This window comes from Littorina saxatilis, linkage group LG5 (assembly GCF_037325665.1).
Source record: "Littorina saxatilis isolate snail1 linkage group LG5, US_GU_Lsax_2.0, whole genome shotgun sequence".
NCBI classification, from domain to species: domain Eukaryota; kingdom Metazoa; phylum Mollusca; class Gastropoda; order Littorinimorpha; family Littorinidae; genus Littorina; species Littorina saxatilis.
In genome coordinates this window covers 37421000-37445650 of record NC_090249.1, presented here as the reverse complement: position 1 = coordinate 37445650, position 24651 = coordinate 37421000, and the positions used below count along the sequence as shown (strand labels likewise).

The 24651-nt window shown below is 39.6% G+C and overlaps 1 long non-coding RNA gene across 1 annotated transcript; it reads right to left on the bottom strand.

The window, feature by feature from the left end:
- Positions 1-16017: 16017 nt before the first annotated feature.
- LOC138967048 (uncharacterized) lies at positions 16018-18114 on the bottom strand. The gene is made up of 2 exons (XR_011455830.1): positions 17081-18114; positions 16018-16845 (listed from the first exon to the last, which is right to left on the bottom strand). It is a non-coding gene; the product is annotated as an uncharacterized lncRNA (long non-coding RNA).
- Between the last annotated feature and the right edge of the window lie 6537 nt (positions 18115-24651).

The following is a 24651-nucleotide window of genomic DNA, read 5'->3' as shown; positions in this document are numbered from 1 at the left end:
ACGGAACAGTCGCGTCATCCGGAGTGTGGTGTCTGTCATACTCACAGCAAATATAAACGTGATACTTTAATAATAAACCGAATTCCTATTACGCGTATAACTAGAATCGACACGAGATGTGCTGTAATACCTGGTAACATCTCGTGCTGATGTTTTATGGGGTAAATTGTGAAAAATGTTTGTCTAGGGCCATAAGATCATTTTTTTGCGTGTATGTGGGGCAGGCGTTTTTTATGCTCTTGTGCTAATGCTGTAATACCTGGTAACATCTCGCGCCGAACGCCCCCCCCCCCCCCCCCCCGCCACTTAGAACCTCTCAGGGACTCGCTCTGAGCCTGGCTAAATCACAAACGGGGAACGAATACAGAAGGCCTTTTGCGTTGCTAGTTTTGTACTGCAATTGTACAGTTATAAACTGGCTAGGGGTGCGCACTAATCAGTGGCAAAGTTATTACACTTTCAAGCCGTACATGTTCATTGTTTTTTGCTGTTGAGTAACGCTACAGTATTAAACTCAATGTCAAAGAGGTTTTATGGGGTAAATTGTGAAAAATGTTTGTCTAGGGCCATGAGATACGAATACGAATACGAATACGAATACTTTATTATCTCATACAGAGAAATTTCAGTGTGGTGCACATTAAAAGACAAAACAAATAATAAGACAACAGATAAAAATACCATACGAAGCATACTACACTCGCGCACGCATATGTACACTAACAGGAATAGTAACATGATTCCAAATAGGTTAATTACCGTCAGCTTTAGCTAAAAGTTTACCGCTAAAAACTATCATTTTATTTTGCGTGTATGTGGGGCAGGCGTTTTTCTATGCTCCTGCGCTAATGTTGGCAGGATTTATGTTCTTACATTCTTCGTAACAATAAGAAGCTTTCGTGGTGTAATGCCTAATGGATATGACATTGCGCTTCGGACCCAGTGATCCCAGGTTCGGGACGCACAATAAACTTATTTTTTTTATGTTTTCGTATTCGTAAATAATTATGAAGTGTCAGTTGGCAGGATTTTATGTGTCAAATTAATTTTGAATCATATTCATAGCGTGTGTCAAAATTGTATGGTAAGATGCTTATAATTATAGGTCAAACCAAGTGTTTTTTTTTTAAATTCTTCATACAATGATTGTTTTTAATCTGCACTTTAAATCGCTGTATTTAAAGTTGAAATTCATTGAAATAAAGAGAAATTATGGCCGTTGTGTATTATTTGCATTTTTTTAAAGCACAGGTTAGTGCACCACGACAACAGTGTTCGCTCAAAACAGGGAACGCACCTATTTATAGTAAAAAATATACGTACACTTCACGAAAGAAAGTTATTAAAAAAGTTGCACACAATGATTCGTAATCAAAAAAACAATTTTGTGCACCAAATTTCTTTTAAAGTGTCTAGTTTTTTTCTATTCATAATGTTGAACATTTCTACAAGATTTTGAACCAGACTATAGCTGTTGACAAAAACTGTTCATCTGACTTCTTATGCCTCTTGCTAGTACCAACACAGCTCAGAACAGTTACACAAGTCTGCCAGCAGATTGTTTGAATGCAAGCAAAAGACAAGATGTTTACACAAACATGGTACATGTTTGTAATGAAACAGAGTTTGATTATCATATTCCATCAAAAATGTCTGTTTCTTCACAACCGACCAAATATAAAAATCAGCTTAGTTCTGGCAAGACTATTACTGCAGGCAGTGAACACAAAAGAATGACCAGAGCATAAACACAACATACCAAGTCTGTTCAATGTGTATCTGTTAATTGTGACCACGACAAGACACTGTTTGTCTCACATGTGCTTCTAATGTCAACAGTGATCATTCTTACATTACTTCACAACTTCAATGGCTTAAAGAACCGAATCATCTTTATAAATGCCTAAACTTAGGTTTAGTAGGTTCTAAACTGAACAAGATAATAGTTCTGACCAAGGAGTACTGATAGAGAGCTCCTTGGTTCTGACATAAGCTTTAAAAGCAGTTTTGACAAAACTTGGCATGAAGTGATGGTGCCTGTATTTAATTCTGGTCTTCAGTTAAATTAAGCATCACACTGTTCCTTCTGGAAGAACGCTGTTTGTGCAATCCCTGCATGTCTCTTTGAATATTTCTGAAACTGAAAATGGAGAAGAAATTGCATTTCCTTGGCTTTTCCCTGATGGCTAGAATGCTTTTAATAATCTAAGGCCTACAAACATTTCACTGTCAACGTATTTGTGAAATAGACTGTTCAACATAGATGGACTTCGAACTTACAGATACGATGTATGTGCTCCAGTCCGCTGTAGCGTTTGATAAATGTCAGCTAAACCAAATTAATTAATTCATTTTACATGCAGGTGAAATCTCCATTGGCTTCAGGAAATTTGAACAGAGTGTGTGCTAAAGATCTCAAGGATGCTGGTGTCAACCCCGGTGTCTATGACACCTTATACGGGACTTTTTCAAAAAATGCATAGATTTCAGACGGACAAAACGGAAATATCCAACATCAAAAATTTCAAAATTTTATCAGGCAAAGTTATTAAACATCCTTTCGTCTATCTTGTGCCAAAATTTGCGAGCTTAATAACATCTGCAAATGTATCTAAAAATAAAAAAATATCCACTACATTTATAAAAATGGCTGTGCAGTTACTATGAACAAGTTTTATTTTTCCCACATAATTGTTTTCCAAAAGGCAAGTTTTCATATAGCAAATGCTATGCAAACCCAGTGCTAAAGAATGGATACCAAAATGTATGATTATTAATGCAATTATTTAATCCAAATTAAAACAAAATTGTAATAGTGCAAAATTGTCATTATCAAATGCATGTAAATGAAGTAATGTCCAAACTGATCTGTTTGCTGCCAAAATATACATATGATCATTTGAAAGTTGTTAAAACCTTTCAACTTATACCACAATTGACTGAATTTGATAAATTATTTTAAATATAGCTTTACTTTTATGCTTGGTAACAACAGGGACATTCGGTAACTGCACGGACCCTTTGTTTTCGCATCAACCCCATTCGAGCAAAAAACACAGACATACGTTTAAAACTATCATTTTATATGTCTTAACTATATTTGTTGCTGTTTTCAAAGCACTGTATATTGTTTTGTGGTCTTGACTTAACAGATTGTTTTTTAAATTGCATTTTCTTCAATCATAGGTAACTGCATGGACATCTGGTAACAGCACAGACATTTTCTAGTAAAAGACACTGTGTTACTAGAAAACAAAGGGTTATTTTTGTTATGGAAATGAATTTTATATATCAGTAAAATATTTTCGATAATTGGCCTGGTATGTAAAACGATTTTTGACTCACATGCGAAGCAAAAGTGAGTCTATGTACTCACCCGAGTCGTCCGTCCCGGTGTCCGTCCGGAAAACTTTAACGTTGGATATTTCTTGGACACTATTAAGTCTATCAACACCTGATGTGGCCTGATGGTGTATGGTTACAAGATCTCAAAAAACATGTGCGGCAACTTGACCTCAATTCAAGTTCAAGGTCACAGGGGCCGTAATTGTTGTCTTAAAAACGACAATTTTTCACATTTTCGCATTTTTTTCTGAAGTTATCGAGAATGGCAACCTTAGCTATGTATGCTATACAGGGCAATGTAAGCCCTATCTTTGGACACCAGTTTGGTTGACCTTGCTTCAAGGTCAAGGTCGCAAGGGTCCTTTAAAGTTGGATTGTATACATATTTTGAAGTGACCTTGACCCTGAACTATGGAAGATAACTGTTTCAAACTTAAAAATTATGTGGGGCACATGTTATGATTTCATCATGAGACACATTTGGTCACATATGATCAAGGTCAAGGTCACTTTGACCCTTATGAAATGTGACCAAAATAAGGTAGTGAACCACTAAAAGTGACCATATCTCATGGTAGAAAGAGCCAATAAGCACCATTGTACTTCCTATGTCTTGAATTAACAGCTTTGTGTTGCATGACCTTGACCTTGGGTCAAGGTCACATGTATTTTGGTAGGAAAAATGTGTAAAGCAGTTCTTAGTGTATGATGTCATTGCTAGGTTTGAGGGTCAAGGTCATGTAAAGGTAAAGGTCAAGCATGTGAGTCGTATGGCCTTTGCCCTTCTTGTTTTATATTGTTGTGCTTGTGTGAAACAGAACCAATAGCATACCATATATTATGCATAATTTCTTCCACATGAAGATAAACATACGAGTCAACAGTTAACGCTCAATCGACAAGATGTTATTGAACCAAATTGGAGTTGAGGAGAATGGTGGTGGCAGGGAGGGGAGGGGAAGGCTGTGGCAGGATAATGGGGAAACAGAACAAAAAAGTATAGGCTCTTTCTTTGGCCCATTTTGTCTAGCGTATTTAATTAACTGAGTCAGTTGTAAAAAAAACATGAAATGGAACAACTGATTCTTTAACATTAAATCAAGTGTCTTTTCACTTAGAACATAAAATAATTCACCACTCTATTTAGAAACCTTCATTGGAACATAAAATGAGTCATCACTGTCTTTGAAAATCTTCATTGCCACTGTCTTTGTAAAACCTTTATTGAAAAATATGATTCACCACTGTCTTTTCACTTGGAACATCACCACCATAATAATGTGGCACCGTATCCTTACAACAACAAGGGTGTATATTTTGTCACTTGAAAAAAAAAGTAAAATAAATAAATAACATATTTTGACAAATTCTCTGCAGTTACTAAAATAGATCTGTACAGTTACCGGACTCGTCAGTGCAGTTACCAGGAAACTTGTAGCAGTTTCTGAGTAAAGTAAATTACTTTATTTTGAATAAGACTATATAATACCTATATTTATGCTGGTTGGTTTTCCATCCCTTTTGTATAATTGGCTGTCCATAATACAGAATATAGAATAAAAATGGTATGCAATCTACAAGCATTTCAGTGCAGTTACCATGATGTCTCAGTGCAGTAACTAAATAGGTCCATGCAGTTACTTCTCTGGCAGGTAACTGCACAGAAAGTAACTGCACAGACGAATTCGTTATTTTCAAATAATAATCACTCCTTGTCATCAAAAAAACATGGCGTCCTTGACGCCATGTGAAAGTAAATCTATGGGCGATTAAAATGCAAATTATTCAAAATGTTTTTGTTAATTAGTGTAATGGAAAACCCCAGTAACTGCACATAACTTTTAAGCTAAACATCCTTCACCTTGACCTGATGAAAATCATATTTCATTGCCTAAAAGTGATCCAATGTACCCACCCGATTGCACACAGCTTTCCGCATCTTGGAACTCTTTTGTAAAGAAAACCACATTTGAAAAGCAGGGAGCATTCCGTTTTTATTGCGTATTTTGGTTCCTGGTAACTGCAAGGACCAAAACCTCTTGGACATGCAATTTTTACTTTTAAAAAATTGGGAGAACAAAACTACTGATTGTATCGATATTTTGTTTTTGTTATCTTGAGATAATGACGGGATAAACATAAACCAACAAACAAAATGATAAAAAAAAATTGTCTGTGCGTTTTACAGAGGTGTGAAATTTTGCTAATGTCGAAGGGACATGCATTTTGACCCCCCCTTACACATGATAACTTACTATAATTAACAGAAAAATACAATAAAACGGGCAAATGAGTATACTTTAAGGTCCGGAGGACATTGAACTTAAGCACTTCCAATTTTCAGATAAGTAGGATGAACATTTTTGAATTTATAAAATTTTAAAGTCAAAAGACAGGTTTTTTATGCATTTTTTGAAAAAGTCCCATACATGTTCATGAAAAACATCAAGGGACCTGCCGCTTGTTTTCGTACTGCACTGTACGATTTACTTGCAAGGTTTAGGTCTCTTTGACCACATACCCTGTTCTTCACACTATCTGATGATGACTTGCCCTGAACTGCAAAAGATCGCCAACAATAATTTCTTATTTTAACGCTTCATCACAAAGCTCTTTTTCTACAACAGTAGGCCTAATACAAGAGCCGTTTAAGATGGCAGCCAGGCTGTGTATCAAATCAAATAATATCAATTTTACTTAATTATCTCAAATACAGGTATTGAAGCTGCTGTGTATTAACATAAAGACAAACGAAACACTACAACATAAGTATTACATTTAAATATATTGTAAACTACCTTGTATACGCCTCCCCCCTTATGCACCAATTTTGTCCGAAAGTTGGGGGTGGGCGTTTACTAGGTACTAAATCCTTTGCATGAGCGGTTCCTTTACTGTACACGATAAGGATATTTTGGTCAGTGTTCAAAGGATGCGTTATTGCACTAAACGTTCCTCTCTCTCAAACACACACAAGCACACGCACACACACAGAATTCTGCAAGCAAACCACGAAGGAAATATTGTTGCTTTATTGCATGTTAACAAGTTTATAACATAAATAGATAGTGATCTGTGGAACAGATTAATCCAGGTCTGCGGTGAACAAACCCATATCAGCATGATAAGTCACGTTTGTCTCGGAAACTGAAAAAAACAATTGTTGTCAGTGTGTCACCCAATAAGAGACAACGTCTTGCCTTCAAAGGGATAGAGGGTAAACAAACACCAGTTTGTTCATTCGTTATGTTCTAACTCCTCGAAGTCGACCTCTCTATTCACTTCCAAACCTCGTCTCTCGATCTCGATCTCGATCTCTCTCTCTCTCTCTCTCTCTCTCTCTCTCTCTCTCTCTCTCTCTCTCTCAAAATTTACTTCCTCCAATTCCTCGTATAGATCTTTATAAATCCAGCTTAGCTTTTTCAGGATCATCTCTGTGGAATTCTTTACCAATAGAAATCAAACGATCCGCATCATTAAAGGCCTTTAAAAGGCAGTTGCACTCACATTTGAGCACACTATAAACTGCCCCTGATGTCTAGTTTCCATTGTGTACTCGGATAATGTATGCAATGCTCTTAAGTGTTTTGTTTTTATGTTTATACTCGACCATTATTTTGATGTTTTACTAGTTTAATACTTTGATTAGATACTGTTCCTTTTAGGTATGAAATGATAGCATGTGCTTGTGTGTAGATATGCGAGCGCACGCTCGCGCGCGCGAGCATGTGTGTGTGTATATGTGTGTGTGTGTGTGTGTGTGTGCATGTGTGTGTGCATGTGTGTGTGCATGTGTGTGTGTGCATGTGTGTGTGTGTGTGTGTCAATGTGTGTGTGTGTGTGAGTTTATGTGTGCATGTGTGTGTGTATACGTGGGTGTGGATGTGTGTGTGTGTGTGTATGTGCGCAGTCTTTGCTTTCGTTTACAATTATTCTCTGTATATGTTCCAAGGACAGGTTGGAAGATTAGGCTAAGCCTAAAACCTTTATCCTTATGTAATAAAGTTCTGAGTTCTGAGCTCGAGCTCTCTCTCTCTCCCCTCTCTCTCTCTCTCTCTCTCTCTCTAAATCGGGATGCGTCACACTGTAAACCAGGCTTTATCTCAAGATCGGAAAGTTATCCCCGTATGCAGCCAAGTTCAAGTTTTTATTGGTCCATAACCCATGGGGGCATTTTGAACAATAAATACAATCAATACAATCATGATATATGCTAATATAATAAATAAAAAATAAAAATAAGCAAAAATAAAAAAAGTTATGAAAAGCTGTTACAAATTCTATTAATAAAGTCCAAAATATTCTTTAGCAATTTCTTTTTCTTAGTAGCAAACAACTTTTTAAATTTAAGTGCATTAGGTTTTTTCCAATAGTAAGGTGGTAACAACTCAGCTCTTTCTTCCTTGAAAAAACCACAGACAAATAAATAATGGAATTCATCACCTATGTCTTGTGATACACATTTGGTGCAAGTTCTTTCTGACCTCGGGATGTTAAGATAACGTTCTTTCTGTACAGGCAAATTGTTGTTTAATGTTCTAAACTTCATCATTGAAACACATTGCTGATATGGCAGGTGTGTGACATAGTCTTCACATGCAAAAATATCTTTAAACATTCGATAATTCCAAAACATATTTTTTGTTCCAATTTCTGTAAACCATTTATGGATATACTGGTCATACAAGCTTCTTTTTACTTTCTGTTTAAACCATGCGCTTGAGTATTGAACATTTTCTTGAAAAGTCCAAAGGCCAGAGAGACCAATTTCATTTAAGTTTTTTTCAATAAAACATAAATAATTAGATTCAATCATCTTGTTGATATACAATTTACAACTGTACCCACGGAATATGCGCGATATAAGCGTCATTGATTGATTGATTGATTGATAAGTAAAGCAATACACAATACTTGAAAATTTATTTTTATGAATAGGACTAATCAGTTTATACCAATAGCAAAGCATTCTACATTTCATATTAACATCTAGTGGATATCTTCCAAGTTCACCAAATATCATAGCATTTGGAGTTGATTTTTTTTAGTTTGAAAACAATTTTATAAAAACGCAATTGAAGTTTAATAGCAAGTTCACAGGAACCAAAACCCCATACTTCACATCCATATAGTAAAATTGGAGCAATCATTTTATCGAACAGGTCAACTTGTATGTCCACAGGCAGTGACAATTGTCTACAAGTACGCAAAAGAACAAACATTGCCCTTGAGGCACGATCATATAGATTCTTCTGTGCGACTGAAAATTTATTATTATAATTAATCTTAATGCCCAAGTACATTACATCAAACACTACTTCGATTAAATTGCCATTTTACGTAAACAATGGTTTATTTATAATTTTACCTCTGGAAAAAACTATAACTTTTGTTTTGGTTACATTAATATTTAGACGCCATTTTAAACAGTATTCGTGCATTTTGTTCAAACATTCTTGTAGGTTTTTTTCAGACTCTGAGCAGATCACAGTATCATCCGCATACAGTAATAAAAACATTTGAAACAAAGCATTTACATCAGTATCATCCATTCCAACCACAACAGCCTCTCTTGACATAGATTGTAAACCATTACTGTTTTCCAACAGAAAAGGCTTTAGATCATTTAAAAATAGAGCAAAAAACAGCGGTGACAGGTTTTCCCCTTGTCTAACTCCACACAAACTGGGAAAATATCCAGAACACTCACTATTAACTTTAACGCAAGACTTGGCATTTTCGTACATATTTCTTACAGTTTTTAAAAACTTCCCATTAACATCAGAACTAACTAATTTCTCCCATAAAAATGCACGGCGAACTTTATCGAACGCTTTTTCATAGTCTACAAATGCACAAAACAGTCGCTTCTTTTTGTTGAGAAAAAAATTTAATATACAATGCAAAGTAAAAACATGGTCTAGTGTTGAAAAACCCGTGCGGAAACCTGTTTGTTCTTGACCTAATTTCAAACTGCAGAATTCCGGATGGTTACTATCAATCCGGCACACGAACACCGTCCTTTCTCTCTCCATGTCCTCGTCCTTTCTCTCTCCATGTCCTCGTGGTCTCAGATGCCCAGTCCGTCTATCTGTCTCTCTCCGTCTGTGTGTCTGCCTGCCTGTTCGTCTATTTGTTTCCTTGCGGCTTATATGTATTTAACTGTGATCAGTGATGTATTACAATGTTTGTATTTTGAATGTATTAACGAGCCTAAAACCTCTATCCTTATACAGTAAAGATCATTCACTCAGTCCGCCAGTCTCTCTCTCTCTCTCTCTCTCTCTCTCTCTCTCTCTCTCGCTCAGTCTGACTGTCTGTCACTCTCTCTCTCTCTCTCTCTCTCTCTCTCTCTCTCTCTCTCTCTCTCTCTCTCTCTCTCTCTCTCTCTCTGCTCCCATGGGGTCGCCTTCACGCGGCGGGAGTGTTTCCACTAAGCTACCCCACCCCTTTACTTCTCTTCTTTTGTCTTATTTCTGCCTTACCAGTCCTTTCACCTATATTTCCTTCCAAAAAACTCTCCCTACTATTCCCTGCAGTTTTCTGATTCCTTTCTTGTCTTATTTCTACCTGACTGGATCCGTCACCTTTATTTCACTTCCCAAAAGTCTTCTTTTCCACATCCTTATTTCTCTGTGGTCTTCTTAAGACCCAGCGTGTTTGCCGTGCGCTGCGACCTGTACCGGTTTGGGCTGGTGACCTGATGATTGAGGGGTTTACTTAGTTGCGACTTTGTAGCGCCAACACATCATTTTGGCCCAGTCTTTATCTAAGACAGGAGGTTGAAGAAGGCTTACCCGTTTCAATCAATCGGCTGGTCAAGTCTGGGTATATGTCTTGAGCATATTGCATCGGACCTTTGGCTAAAGGAGCAAGCGGCGGTAGGAGGGGGCGGCGGTAGTCGGGACAAACACTATGCCAAGTTGTTACCTAATCCGTTTCCGCTTGGAAAGAGTTGACGAACATTATGCCAAGTTGTTACCTAACCCGTTTCCGCTTGGAAAGAGTTAAATCTCCTATTACAGATTGATACCATATGTTTCCTCTTATCGCTGCGTATATCCATCTGTATCCTTGGCGCTCTGGAGTTGGATAACCGCTCCACCTAAGCGTCCCCTTGTTGGGCTCCGTGGTGGGTGGGGATCAGATGCGACGAAGATAAAGGCCCCAAACATGGCCACCTCTTCTTTTTCTTCTTTTTTTTCAAGCACCCGAAACGGAAACAAACGAAGATACTGCGTTGACTCTGACTCTGACGATGAAGTCCGAGTCAGAGCAACAAAGAACAACATCAGCGAGGCCTGGCCCCGTTTCATTGTTGTTGAGACAGCAGATGAGGCACAGCCCATCTCCAAACTTTCGCCTTTTGCGATACAGAAGGTTATTGCAGGAGTTTCATCAACGATAGACAACATTAAGAGACTTCGTAATGGTTCTCTACTGATTGAATGTCCTTCAAAAAAGGCATCAGATGGTCTTCTCCGTCTGAATGGTCAGAAATTTGTTGATAGACCGGTCAAGGTCAGTCCTCACAGAGGCCTGAACACCAGCAAAGGAGTCATCCGATGCCGAGAGCTGGAGGGCCTCAGTGAGGCTGAAATAAAAGAAGGTCTAAAGGATCAAGGTGTCATTGATGTGTACCGGGTGTTGATCAGGAAGGGCGATATCAGAGTACCCACCAACACCCTTTTCGTCACTTTTTGTACCCCAACCATCCCTGAGAAAATCAAAGTGGGATTTGTTCAAATAAGAGTGACTCTGTATATTCCATCACCAATGAGATGTTTCCAATGCCAAAGATTTGGACATTCAAAGGCTGGATGTAAACAGAAGGCAGTGTGCGAGAGGTGTGGCGGAGATCCTCACGAAGGTCCCTGCACATCACCACCCACCTGCACAAACTGTAAGGGAAACCATTCCCCGTCCTCCAGAGAATGTCCAAAATACAAGTTTGAACAGGCCATTCAAAAAACAAAAACGGAGAAAAAGATGTCTTTCTCAGATGCCAGGAAGGAGGTTGAAAAAACGAATGTTTTTTCCTTCCAGAAAAGTTTTGCGGCAGCAGTCAGTCAAAGACCTGCAACAAAGTCAACACCCACCCAGACCAGTATTTCGTATAGGTCTGTGGGTGTCCAGGCAGGCCCGTCCATGTTGAAAAGGACAGAGCCCACAAGAAACAAAAGTATTTGTACACAGACAGATGAAAGCACAGGTGGGGCTATCCCCACTGGAGACTCTATGGGGTCTCCTGGTGAGGTTTGCTTCACCGCCCCAACTGGAGACCCTGTGGGGGCTCCTGGTGAGGTTCGCTTCACCACCCCAATTGAGGACCCTATGGGGTCTCCTGGTGAGGTTCGCTTCACCACCCCAACCCAGAAGCCCGTTCACAGGGCAACTCACAGGAAGGGGGCCGTCGAGGTTGTGGAGGTAGTGGACCTTACTAAATCCACACCACGAACACCTCCGGACAAGGGAAAAGTTACTCTGCCCCAAAGATCGCCTCGCACCCCAAAAATGGAGAGAAATCCCATCACATTATACAATCATTTTGGGAGTTTATCCGACGAAGAGGGTATGGAGGCAGAAACTTCTTAAAACTAAACAAACATAGCCAATTTTATTCAATGGAATTGTAGAGGGGTCCAAGCTAACTATGAAGAATTATGTCTACTTTTACACAAATTTCATCCTGTTGCTACAGCATTACAGGAAACAATGCTGAAACCAAACAAAGATTTTAATGTATCTGGATACAATGTTTTTAGAAACCATTCAGACAATAACACGTCTGGGGGAGTTGCTCTTTTGATTAAGAAAAGTGTACTTTGTAGTGAGATCAACCTATGTACAAACATTCAAGCTGTCGCAGCACGAGTGACATTAGATAAAACCATCACTCTCTGCAGTGTATATCTGTCACCATCCAAATGTTACACGAAGCACGATCTTGAAAATCTTATTGATCAGCTTCCAGCTCCCTTTGTTTTAATGGGAGATTTTAACGCTCATTCCCCTTTATGGGGCAGCAACTCTCTAAGTACGAGAGGACGAATTCTAGAAGATTTTTTAGACAATCGTAATCTATGCGTTTTAAACGATGGAGTACCAACATATCTCCATCCAGCAACAGGATGCAAGTCCATACTAGATCTAGTTATTTGCGACACCTCTCTTGTTCTAGACTTTGAATTTAAAGTCTATGATGACACATGTGGTAGCGACCATTTCCCTATCTTGATGTCTCAAATAGATGGATTGGAAGAAGCTTCCCCCCAGAGATGGAACCTGAACAAGGCAAACTGGCTGTCTTTTACTGCCGAATGTTCTGTCCAACTCACAGAAGACACTGTCTTTGATGGAAGTGACGACCCATCATCTATTTTTACAAACACTCTACAAGACATTGCCACTGAGTACATCCCAAAAACACCTTCAAACAACCGCATTAAAGTGCCATGGTTTAATAAAGAATGCCAAGAAGCCCGATCTGAGCGAAAGAGAAGTCTACACAGGTTCTACAGATGCCCGACCCTTAGCAAGAAGTTGACTTTCTTCAGATTTCGCGCTAAGAGTCGCACTGTCATAAAACATTCTAAAAGAACATCCTGGAGGTCTTTTTGCTCAAACTTAAACTCTAAGGTATCATCAAGTAAAGTTTGGAATGCTATTCGTAAAATCAAAGGGAAAAAAGGATCTGCATCAATTAACCACCTTGTGGTAAATGGATCCCTTATAACCCAAAAGAATGAAGTAGCAAACGTTCTGGCTTCAACAATGGAAAAAAACTCATCAACAGAAAATTACTGCACAGATTTTCAAAAAATCAAAGCCACCCAAGAACGTAAACCCATAAACTTCTCATCTCAGAATGAGGAGAACTACAACAAGTTGTTCAGTATAACTGAACTCAAACAAGCCTTACAAAAATGCAACAACTCAGCAACGGGGCTGGACGGAATACATTATCAGTTCCTCACACACCTACCAGAAAGTTGTCTTCTGGTCTTGCTGAAGGTTTTTAACCACATATGGGAGAGTGGATCCTTTCCACCTTCATGGCAAGAAGCGATAATTGTCCCCATTCCAAAACCAGGTAAAGATCATACAAACCCCAGCAACTACCGTCCGATAGCCTTGACCAGCTGTCTGTGTAAAACCATGGAGCGATTGGTCAACGCTAGGATGGTGTGGTACCTAGAAAAACAAAACCTCTTAAGTGATGTGCAATGTGGCTTCCGAAAGGGACACAGCACCACTGATCATTTGGTACGTTTTGAGACCTTCGTTCGAGAGGCCTTTGCGAGATCTGAACATGTACTAGCTATATTTTTTGATCTCGAGAAGGCTTACGACACGACCTGGAAACACGGTATTTTAGCTGATTTGCATGAAATGGGTTTTCGTGGACGTCTCCCTGTTTTTGTGGAAGGATTTCTAAGTAATCGATTGTTTACAGTACGGGTCGGTCCCAACCTATCAGAGTTCTGTCAACAAGAGATGGGTGTTCCTCAAGGAAGCATTCTATCACCCATGTTGTTCAACATCAAAATCAATAACATAGTAAAGGCAGTACTGAAAGGATCCGAGTCATCCTTGTTTGTTGATGACTTTGCACTTTGTGTGCGTGGCAAATCCCTACATAGAGTGGAAAGGCAGCTTCAATTATGTATAGACAAGGTGCAAAAATGGGTAACAGAACGGTTTCAAATTTTCCACCAGCAAAACTGTCTGTATGCATCTTTGCAAACAAAGGGGAGCCATGCCAGAACCCTCTCTGGTCCTGAATGGTAATCCTGTCAAGGTTGTTGAAGAATTTAAATTCCTAGGACTGACCTTTGACCGTCGACTAACATTCCTTAAACATATCCAGTATCTGAGAACATCATGTCTGAAAGCTCTGGATGTATTGAAAGTGGTTTCTCATACGGACTGGGGTGCTGACCGCACAGTCCTACTCAGACTTTACCGTGCTTTAATCCGATCCAAGTTGGACTATGGTTGTGTCGTCTATGGTGGAGCCGCAAAATCCAACCTAAGGCTATTAGACACAATACACCACCAGGGTATACGTCTTTGTCTGGGAGCTTTCAGGACGTCTCCAGTACAGTCCTTATATTTTGAGGCCAAAGAACCCTCTCTGAGGCTGCGACGCCTGAAACTCACCCTAAATTATGTGTTGAAACTGAAAGCTATGCCTACAAATCCAGCCTACCAATGCGTATTTCAACCACAATGCTCTGAATTTTTTGAAAGTCACCCAAATGATCGAGCACCTCTGTCTTCTCGGATTCAGTCACATCTGGCCGAATCAAAGATAAAACTCGATCATGTTAGTGAAAATCGATGGACAGAAACACCTCCATGGACATTGCCAGATCCAGTTGTTCGACTCGATCTGACAAGGTTAAAGAAGTCAGAGACAAATGATTTGATTTTTAAACAGTGTTTTAGCCAGTTCTGTACCGAGTTCCCTTCCCATCAACGAATATACACTGATGGGTCCAAAGCTGAAAGTAAAGTGGCATCAGCTTCTGTCACAGGTCCTAAACTCGATAGGGCCTTTTCGGCCCGTCTTCCGGATGACAGTTCTGTATTTTCTGCAGAGTTGAAAGCTTTACAGCTAGCTCTGAAACAGGTATATCAGTCAAAAAAGAAAGACTTCCTGATTCTGTCGGATTCCCTATCGGCTCTTACCGCCGTGAAGAGAACTCAGCTAGATCACCCACTGTTGGTCGAAATCCAAGAGCTACATGCATCTCTGATTGAAGAAGGCAAAAGGATTGTGTTTGCATGGGTGCCATCCCATGTTGGAATTAGAGGCAACTCTGCAGCTGATCAAGCTGCTAAAGAAGCCAGAGAAAGACTCGTCACTGACAAACATACAAAGCATTCAGATTTCAGAACTCGCACCAACATGTACATAAAGTACCTATGGCAGAGTGAATGGGACGAATGTGAAGAAAATAAACTTCATAAGATCATCCCCCAGCTGTCGGACAGCCTACCCCAATGTCGCCTCAACAGGAAAGAAGAGACAGTTCTCTGTCGCTTACACATTGGGCACAGTCACATTACACATTCGTATCTGCTGAAAGGTGAAGATCCACCATACTGTTTTGGATGTGACGAACCATGGACATTAGAACATGTTCTCACAAAATGTGTAGACGTTCAAGAATTTCGAGACAAACACTACAATGCGGAAACACTGAAGGTTTTATTCCGGGATGTTCCCCCGGACAAGATTTTTAACTTTTTAAAAGAGATCAAGATTTTTTACAAGATTTAAAGTACCAGAAGTGAAAATTATTAATTTTTAGAACCTTCTTTTACAGTGATAGATTTGAATGTAAATAGTCTGAAACGTAGAACTTGCCATATGAAGGGAAAAGAAAATAACTGCATCGGTCTCGAATAGCAGCTAGCATCTGCTGAAGAGACATTAAACCCCAAAAACCAACCAACCAACCTCTCTCTCTCTCTCTCTCTCGCTCAGTCTGACTGTCTCTCTTTCTCTCTCTCTCTCTCTCTCTCTCTCTCTCTCTCTCTCTCTCTCTCTCTCTCTCTCTCTCTCTCTCTCAGTACAAGCTAAAAACCACACACACTACTCTATTCGCTCACCCCGTCTCTTCACACACCACAAAGTCTTCACGGACATTGAATAAGCACACACAAGTTCATGAGACGTATTTAATGATCAATATCAACATCATCATCATGCCCATAGCAGATTTGGGGGTGAAGAATCAGAAATATGGCTATCACGATAATTAATTATTGATCATCTTCCTCTCGATCTGCTCACCAACATTCAGAAGAGGTCGAGCCATTACTTGGGAATGCACTCCGTTCTTCATCATGTCTCATCAGCACAACACTATTATACACTTACACGACTGATGTTCGAACTTCTGCGTTTGCAATCCATGCCACATGCTTTCTGTGTGAACTCTTATATACCCAGGAAAACACGCGTGCGGTGCCACACACACACACACACACACACAGACACGCACACACACACTCTCTCTCTTTTTCTGTATATCAGACTTTCTCAAATTATAGTTCCTACAATAATTTACCATCAATAATATCTTTAAAATCAACCCGAAAGAAAATTATACACACAAACAAAAGAGCAAAACGCAATATACGCACCAAAACATACACATTGTCTCAGATGTGTCACAGTAAAAACACCTCACAGAATCAGAAGATAACCAAAACGAAGAAAAAAGAAAAAAAATATTTTACAAGGTCAGCATGACATTGCAACTCAGTCTGAATTCAGCATTATAGAAGAACATTTGAACATGGCTTATTGCTGCTTTGTGAGTCTTAAAATAAAATACAAATTAGACAATAAATAAGACAAACGAGCACACAAACTGATGAAGATGCCAGCATTGCAAATAATCAAATCTCACAGACTTTAATTCTTTCTTCAAAGGCTAAGAAAGAATCCCGGGATCCAAACTTGTCCCAATGATTCATACACATCTTAGGCCAAAAAAAAAAATAGTCTGTTTACGGTAACCCGACCGACCCTATTTTTTTCGCGCGACCCTAGACTTTTTTTTGACATTTGGGAAAAAAAAAAAAAAAAAAAAAAAAAATCTGGGTTTTTGGCAAAATAACGTGAATATATGGTTTTTTGGAAAACAAATAAAATAAAATAAAATCCCGACCTACCGACCCTATTTTTACCGTAAACAGACCTATTTTTTTTTGTGGCCTTATCTTGTCTGTTGCAGAAATGGAATGAAGGGAAGGTACAAGGGAAATAATCCCCTATTTAACTCCTCAAACGTCAGATGAGTCAAAGGGTTGATGCCCCTGAATGGAATACACTGATGATTTTTTTTTTCTCACTGTCATATCGAGAACACAATTCATTCTTGATGACATCTTCAGTATAATGCATATTATCAATTTTACACAAGAACCTCAAAACTACATTCCACGATATTTCCGATTCATTGCGTGCATTTTAAATCACAACTCACAGAACAACAACTTAGCCTAATTACCAAGAAATACAATCGACGGACAAGTGTAAATTGACTACTTTTGAGCGCACCTGAAACAAAATCTGAGTAATGCAAAGTTCATACCGATGAATTTCACTCGACTAAGAGGACTGGTTACAGTGCATGGATCAATTCCAATGTTGAAAATTAGCAGTACTTTCTTTCACAGGCACACAAAGTTACAAATGCAGAAACACACACACACACACACACACACACACACACACACACACACACACACACACACACACCCTCTCTCAGGCAGCCAGAAAGATGGCCGCACCTCTTCTCCCCTCACCCCACACACATCAGAATTGAAAACCCTTCAAACAGCACATGCGAGCTCCTCGGTATGTTTCACTGTGAAGTTTCCAGGCATGAAAGTTGAGAAAACATAACATTTGAGAAAACATAAAATCATACCAAATAAACGGGTGTGGAGGGAGGGGGCATGGGTGCGGGGCTGGGTCATGGGGCAATGCCCCTACTAATGGGAAAATTAGAACATTCTCGCGATTTTTGACACGATCATTTACAACCACTACGCGCAAGGATATCTTTCTTTCTTTATTTGGTGTTTAACGTCGTTTTCAACCACGAAGGTTATATCGCGACGGGGAAAGGGGGGGAGATGGGATAGAGCCACTTGTCAATTGTTTCTTGTTCACAAAAGCACTAATCAAAAATTTGCTCCAGGGGCTTGCAACGTAGTACAATATATGACCTTACTGGGAGAATGCTACATACTGCTTGACTAAAATCTTTACAACAATTGACTATATTCTATACAAGAAACACTTAACAAGGGTAAAAGGAGAAACAGAATCCGTTAGTCGCCTCTGGGGAGCATCGGGTAAATTCTTCCCCCTAACCCGCGGGGGGTGCGCAAGGATATGCAAAAGTAAGGAAAAACAAAAGAAACCCAAAAGAGCCCTTTTTTTTAAAAGCTCCCACATGACTTTTTATTGAAAAATCCGGACAACTTATCCTCAATGCATTTTCCAAATCCGAAATTCTAGTTTGATGAGTTTCCTGCATGATATTTGGATTACTTCCCTTGAGAAAAGCAAGCTGCTAGCCATTTTTTTATTTTTATGATGGCCGTTTTTTTCAAGGAGGTGTCATGTAACACCTGCAACCCGTCTGCGCAAAGAGGCGACTGGGAAATAAGTAAATCCCTTGAGGATCGAACCCGCGAACTAGCATAGCAAAGCTTCGCACTCCAGACAAGATAACCATCGAGCCATCGCCCCTCGCCCCCCCCCCCCCCTGCCCCCACCACACACACACACTCGTTGTATACAATGAATTGAAGGAATATCATAATATTATGGGCTTGGTGCTAAGTCTTTCTTATAGCAATAGCGTAAGTGTTATGTTAGATTTACATTGGAATTAACAGCGACGATGTGGATACACTATAATAGCTCCCTGCTCTAAGCGTGGACGTATCAGTTTGGGAAATCAGATTCAATTTTAATCGTTATTGTAATAATACAGCATTTAACGGCCCTTACACACACACACACACACACACACACACACACGCACACTCTCTCTCTCTCTCTCTCTCTCTCTCTCTCTCTCTCTCTCTCTCTCTCTCTCTCTCTCTCTCTCTCTTATCACGCATGTCATCGCCCGCATGAACTTACAGCTTCACAAACAGGCCTTTAACTGTACACAACAAATTGCGCCACGCAAAACAGGAAAACCGTACATGGAATCTATCGTTGGCTTGGAATTCAGCATTTTGGATAGCTATCCTGTTTTTGCACAAAGCCTTTGTTTTCCACCTATATGTACGTGCCCTGTACGTCAACGAATCGCCGATATAACAAAGAACATGTCGGATATTCTGTATCTTGTCCAGGTTAACTTAGTTTTAAAATATGTTGGTTTAAACAGTTGTTATTCAGTTACATAAATACAAAGCCATGGAGTGTACGTAATAATAAAGGAGCACAACAAGATGAACTTATAAATGTGCTCTTAGAAACAAATATGTTCTTTCGATCCAATACTCACAGATGCAACAAAGCCACTGTCTTGCATTTCGTTCATGTTAAAGGCCATACGTTTCCTTGGCCAAATAAACAAACGAGGGAAGGGCTCAAAAACACAATGTAACAACGAGCGAGTCAATGTGCAACAACTAGCACGTATATATAAATACTAGAGGAATACCCGGCTTCGCCGGGGTGAATCGCGAGACAGAGACAGACAGCGTGGCGGTTCATCACAATCACCTCTGCAGGCGAAGTCCTGTCAAACGGGATTGAGAATTTTAGAGCTTATTTCTTAGCCCTATATTATCTGCTGTGGCTTCTCAAATGCCAGAACATACAGACAGACAAAAGCCGCTAGACCCCATCACAAACAGAACTCTATAATACATAGGTTTTTGCCTACACACACACACAAACACACACACACACAGAGAAGCCGTATATATATATGCATATCTGTATCTATAAATATATAGAGATAGGTGAGAGTGTATTTTTCGCGTGGCTATAAATTGCATGGGTGGGAGCCCAAAATTGTTCCAAGACTGAACTTTTTTTAAGGCCGGGGTCCAGGGGCCGCCAAGGCCCCGGCGGGGTCCAGGGGCAGCGCCCTGGTGGGGGGTCCAGGGGGGCGAAGGCCCCCGGCCGAAAACGAATTTTATGAATTTAAAAGGGTTTCTCTGGCCTCTCCTGAGTTTAATTCTGATAAATAAGAACCTTGTTGGAGATACAAAAAGTAACAAAAACTAAAAATTTTAGGGACCTGGCAAGCATTAGAAACAACAAAAAGTGCACTATCAGTCCATTTGGCATAACACAGTATGAGATGACTATCAATGAGGGCGCAAAAAAAAAAAAAAAAAAAAAAAAAAAATTGTCAAAATTTCTCTGAGACGGAAATCCGTCTGAGACGGAGGAACTCCCACCCATGAAATTGATTCGACCTTTTCACTTTGACAGTAAGAACAACTTACGGGTGCAAGGGAAGCGTTCTGGACAGCGCAGTGACATTCTAAAAGTAGTCACTCTCAGAAACGGGAATTTGGGGTGAACGGCGCGACAGAGACAGACAGCGTGGCGGTTCACCACAATCACCTTTGAAAGGCGAAGTCCTGTCAAACGGGATTGAGAATTTTAGAGCTTATTTCTTAGCCCTATATTATCTGCTGTGGCTTCTCACATGCCAGAACATGCAGACAGACAAAAGCCGCTAGACCCCATCACAAACAGAACTCTATAATACATAGGTTTTTGCCTACACACACACACAAACACACACACACACACAGAAGCCGTATATATATATGCATATCTGTATCTATAAATATATAGAGATAGGTGAGAGTGTATTTTTCGCGTGGCTATAAATTGATTCGACCTTTTCACTTTGACAGTAAGAACAACTTACGGGTGCAAGGGAAGCGTTCTGGACAGCGCAGTGACATTCTAAAAATAAATAGTAACTTACAACTGAACGGGAAAGCCACACGAAGGAAGGGAGATAAACGCCAAACACTGGAGAAGATAAGGAAGAGTTACTTATAATGGTGAAATAAACACAAAAACGAACATGAGTTTAGCGCTGCGCGCTGATAGCACGTGTTGAAATATCTCATCGATGATATTGTGTCCGGGGTGTAGCTGAATACGGTGTCCAAATTTGAAAAAGAACCACCGAGAACTTTGGCGTTGTGATGTGGTGTAGCGGCTATGGTGTGTCGGTATGGGGGCCCGGGTAAGCTGAGGTGGAACCAAAATAGCTGAGGTGGAACCAAAATCGGTTCCGCGCTGCGCGCTGAGAACACGTGTTGAAATATCTCATCGACCAGGTTGTGTCCAGGGTGTACCTGAATATGATCACCAAATTTGAAACAGATCCATCGAGAACCTTGGCCGCGCATCGCGCACAGACACACAGACACACAGACACACAGACACACAGACACACAGACACTAGTCGTATATATATAAATATATGAACATTTATCAGTGTCTTATTTTTACATTTAGTCAAGTTTTGACTAAATGTTTTAACATAGAGCGGGAATCGAGACGAGGGTCGTGGTGTGTGTGTGTGTGTGCGTGTGTGTGTGTGTGTGTGTGTGTGTGTGTGTGTGTGTGTGTGTGTGTGTGTGTGTGTGTGTGTGTGTGTGTGTGTAGAGCGATTCAGAGTAAACTACTGGACCGATCTTTATGACATTTTACATGAGAGTTCCTGGGTATGATATCCCCAGACATTTTTTTCATTTTTTTCAATAAATGTCTTTGATGACGTCATATCCGGCTTTTTGTAAAAGTTGAGGCGGCACTGTCACAACCTCATTTTTCAATAAAAATGTTGGCCAAGCAATCTTCGACAAAGGCCGGACTTTGGTATTGCATTTCAGCTTGGAGGCTTAAAAATTAATTTATGACTTTGGTGATTAAAAATCTGAAAATTGTAATTACAATTATTGTTTTTATAAAACGATCCAAAAACAATGTCATCTTATTCTTCATCAATTTCTAATTACAAAAACATATAAATAAGTTATATTCGGATTACACACAAGCTCTGAAAATTAAAAATATAAAAACTATGATTAAAATTAAATTTCCAAAATCGATTTAAAAACAATTCTATCTTACTCCTTGTCGGTTCCTGATTCAAAAAACATATAGATATGATATGTTTGAATTAAAAAGAAGCTCAGAAAGTTAAAAAGAATAGAGATACAGAAATGCGTGCTATCATGCTCAGCGAAACCACTACCGCGCTATTCTGGATTGTCAATTTCACTGCCAATTTGCCACGAGCGGTGGACTGACGATGCTACGAGTATACGGTCTTGCGGAAAAAATGCAGTGCGTTCAGTTTCATTCTGTGAGTTCGACAGCTTGACTAAATGTTGTATTTTCGCCTTACGCGACTTGTTTGACTTTTTATCATTCCTCCATTCACCTTAATACAACAATGACAAGAGGCGAAGCCTTCAAAGCTCCCGTAAGAAATCGACAAACAGTAACACAAACTCAATCACTCCGTCACACATACACACACACCGTAAGCATAGACACGGTGCAAGAGTGGGAGACGCTAGATCTAGATCTGTCTGTCTGTAGCCTACTTACGGGGACACGACTGCCACTGAGATCGACACTGCCCTTTCGACAGCTGGTCTACATACCACACACAACACAAACCAGTCACCTGTTTTTACCCCCCCAAAATCCACCACCACCCGTTTTCTTTGGATACACACTTTATCTACATACGTGCCGACGAAATGTTGATCATTGCTTCAATACTTTGAAGCTGTTGCTTGGATAATAACCCGGTAAAATTAGTATTTCGGTGTTCAGTCAAATGTTAAAGTTTCTATCACACACGCACGCACGCACAGACAGACAAAAGTTAGCATCGCATAGGCTACACTTACGTGAGCCAAACATTACATAAATAAAATAAAAGTCGATAAGTAGAATAACATTGACGAAGGATTAATCAAGGTGCACATTCACACTAAAAGACAGAGTGCTGAATGCTGATTAAAACTTGATAGAATAAAAATAATAATAAAAAAAAAGCTACAACTGAACTTTGTTTTCATCGTATGAACTAAAACTTGATTATCTGATTGATGAAATTGATCATTGTGACCTTTGTTACAGGCTCAAATTTCAAATCAATGTACGCAAATGCGCATTGCGACTTTTTGTACACCCGGTATTTGGTTAAAAGCACGTCAAGAATAGGGAGAAAAAAAAAGCTGTATTCATAATTTGATTCCTTATCATAAAATCGAACACTTTTTGCTAGATTTGTTTTTTTTAACGAACTCCCTGTTAAGAAGCTAAACACAACCTTATTAAACACGCACAGGAGTCCCGTCACATTCCTTTAGGGCGCACAACGAGTGGTTTTTTTTATCGATTACATGCTCCTGTTTCATACAGTTTGTGCAAAAAAATCACATCAACTACTAACTTCGAGCTTTTTCAGCTATCAAAAAAATGAGCTTCATAACACAAAACCAACAGACTGATCTAACAATCATTGACATAAACACACGCACTCACTCACTCACACACACACACACAAACACACACACACACACACACACACACACACACACTCACTCACACATACTCACTCACTCACTCACACACGAAACACACATATAAACTGAGAACTGAGTTCAAACACACACCTCAGCAAACCAACTTAAATATAAATAAATGTTCCCTTCTACGTCACCAGATCCCTTACGATGTGTATTGGCAACGGTGTAAGGTATATGGAGGATAAGTGTCTTGCCTGTGTTAACATAACATTTAGTTAACAGAGTTATATTGCTACATAGGTAATTAGAGGTTTATAATTATCATTGACTAGCCTAATTGATTTTAACGAAACTAAAATTGATTGAGAAAAAAACCCCGTTCATGTTGCATACATACACGTGCATACAATCAAATACGCATGCACACACACACACTTCACACTTACACTAATTCAATAGCCAAGCGCTGAGTCACCACCCCCCCCCAGACACACACACACACGCACGCACACACATGCAAGCCCCCCCACACACACACACACACACGCGCGCGCATGCACACACACGATCTTTCTCACTCTCAGCTTGGCACTACCGCTTCACTAACGTTCTCGCCCTATTGTACAGGAAATTAACTGAAATAAACAAAATAAAAAGCTCCCCATTTCAGCCAGCAAAAAGCAACTGTCCCCAGCTGTTCAACTTCAAGGCAATTTCATCTGGAATCAATAAAATATATTTACAGACAGACACATATCAACGTCAAAGTAATTTGCAGGGCATAATCATTGCTCCTTCAGTTTTATACCATTACGGTCAGCAAATACAATAACACACGTGGGCAACATTTGACCTTGTTTTCTGTCTCCTCTCCCCTGCTGCAGGAAATCAGCATATCAATGTGTTGATGAAAGCACTGGCAATTAAACATGTCCTGCAGTAAGATTTCTTGTTATAGGTTAAAACAAAATAAAAACACACACGAAAAGAGACTATAAAGCCATCACCATTCTCACACCAAAGGCAGTGACCTACTTTCATTGTCTAACGGTAGTCACCGCGACTTTGTACTCATGCTGTTCGGAACCAAAAATACGGTATACGTTAGACATTCTCTGGCTGTCCACAATTTTGACTGCAGTTTAAACAGTTCCAACAGTACTCGATATGAGCTGTCACTCTATATATATGTATATATAACTACCGTCAGGCAATACGCTGAGGTCA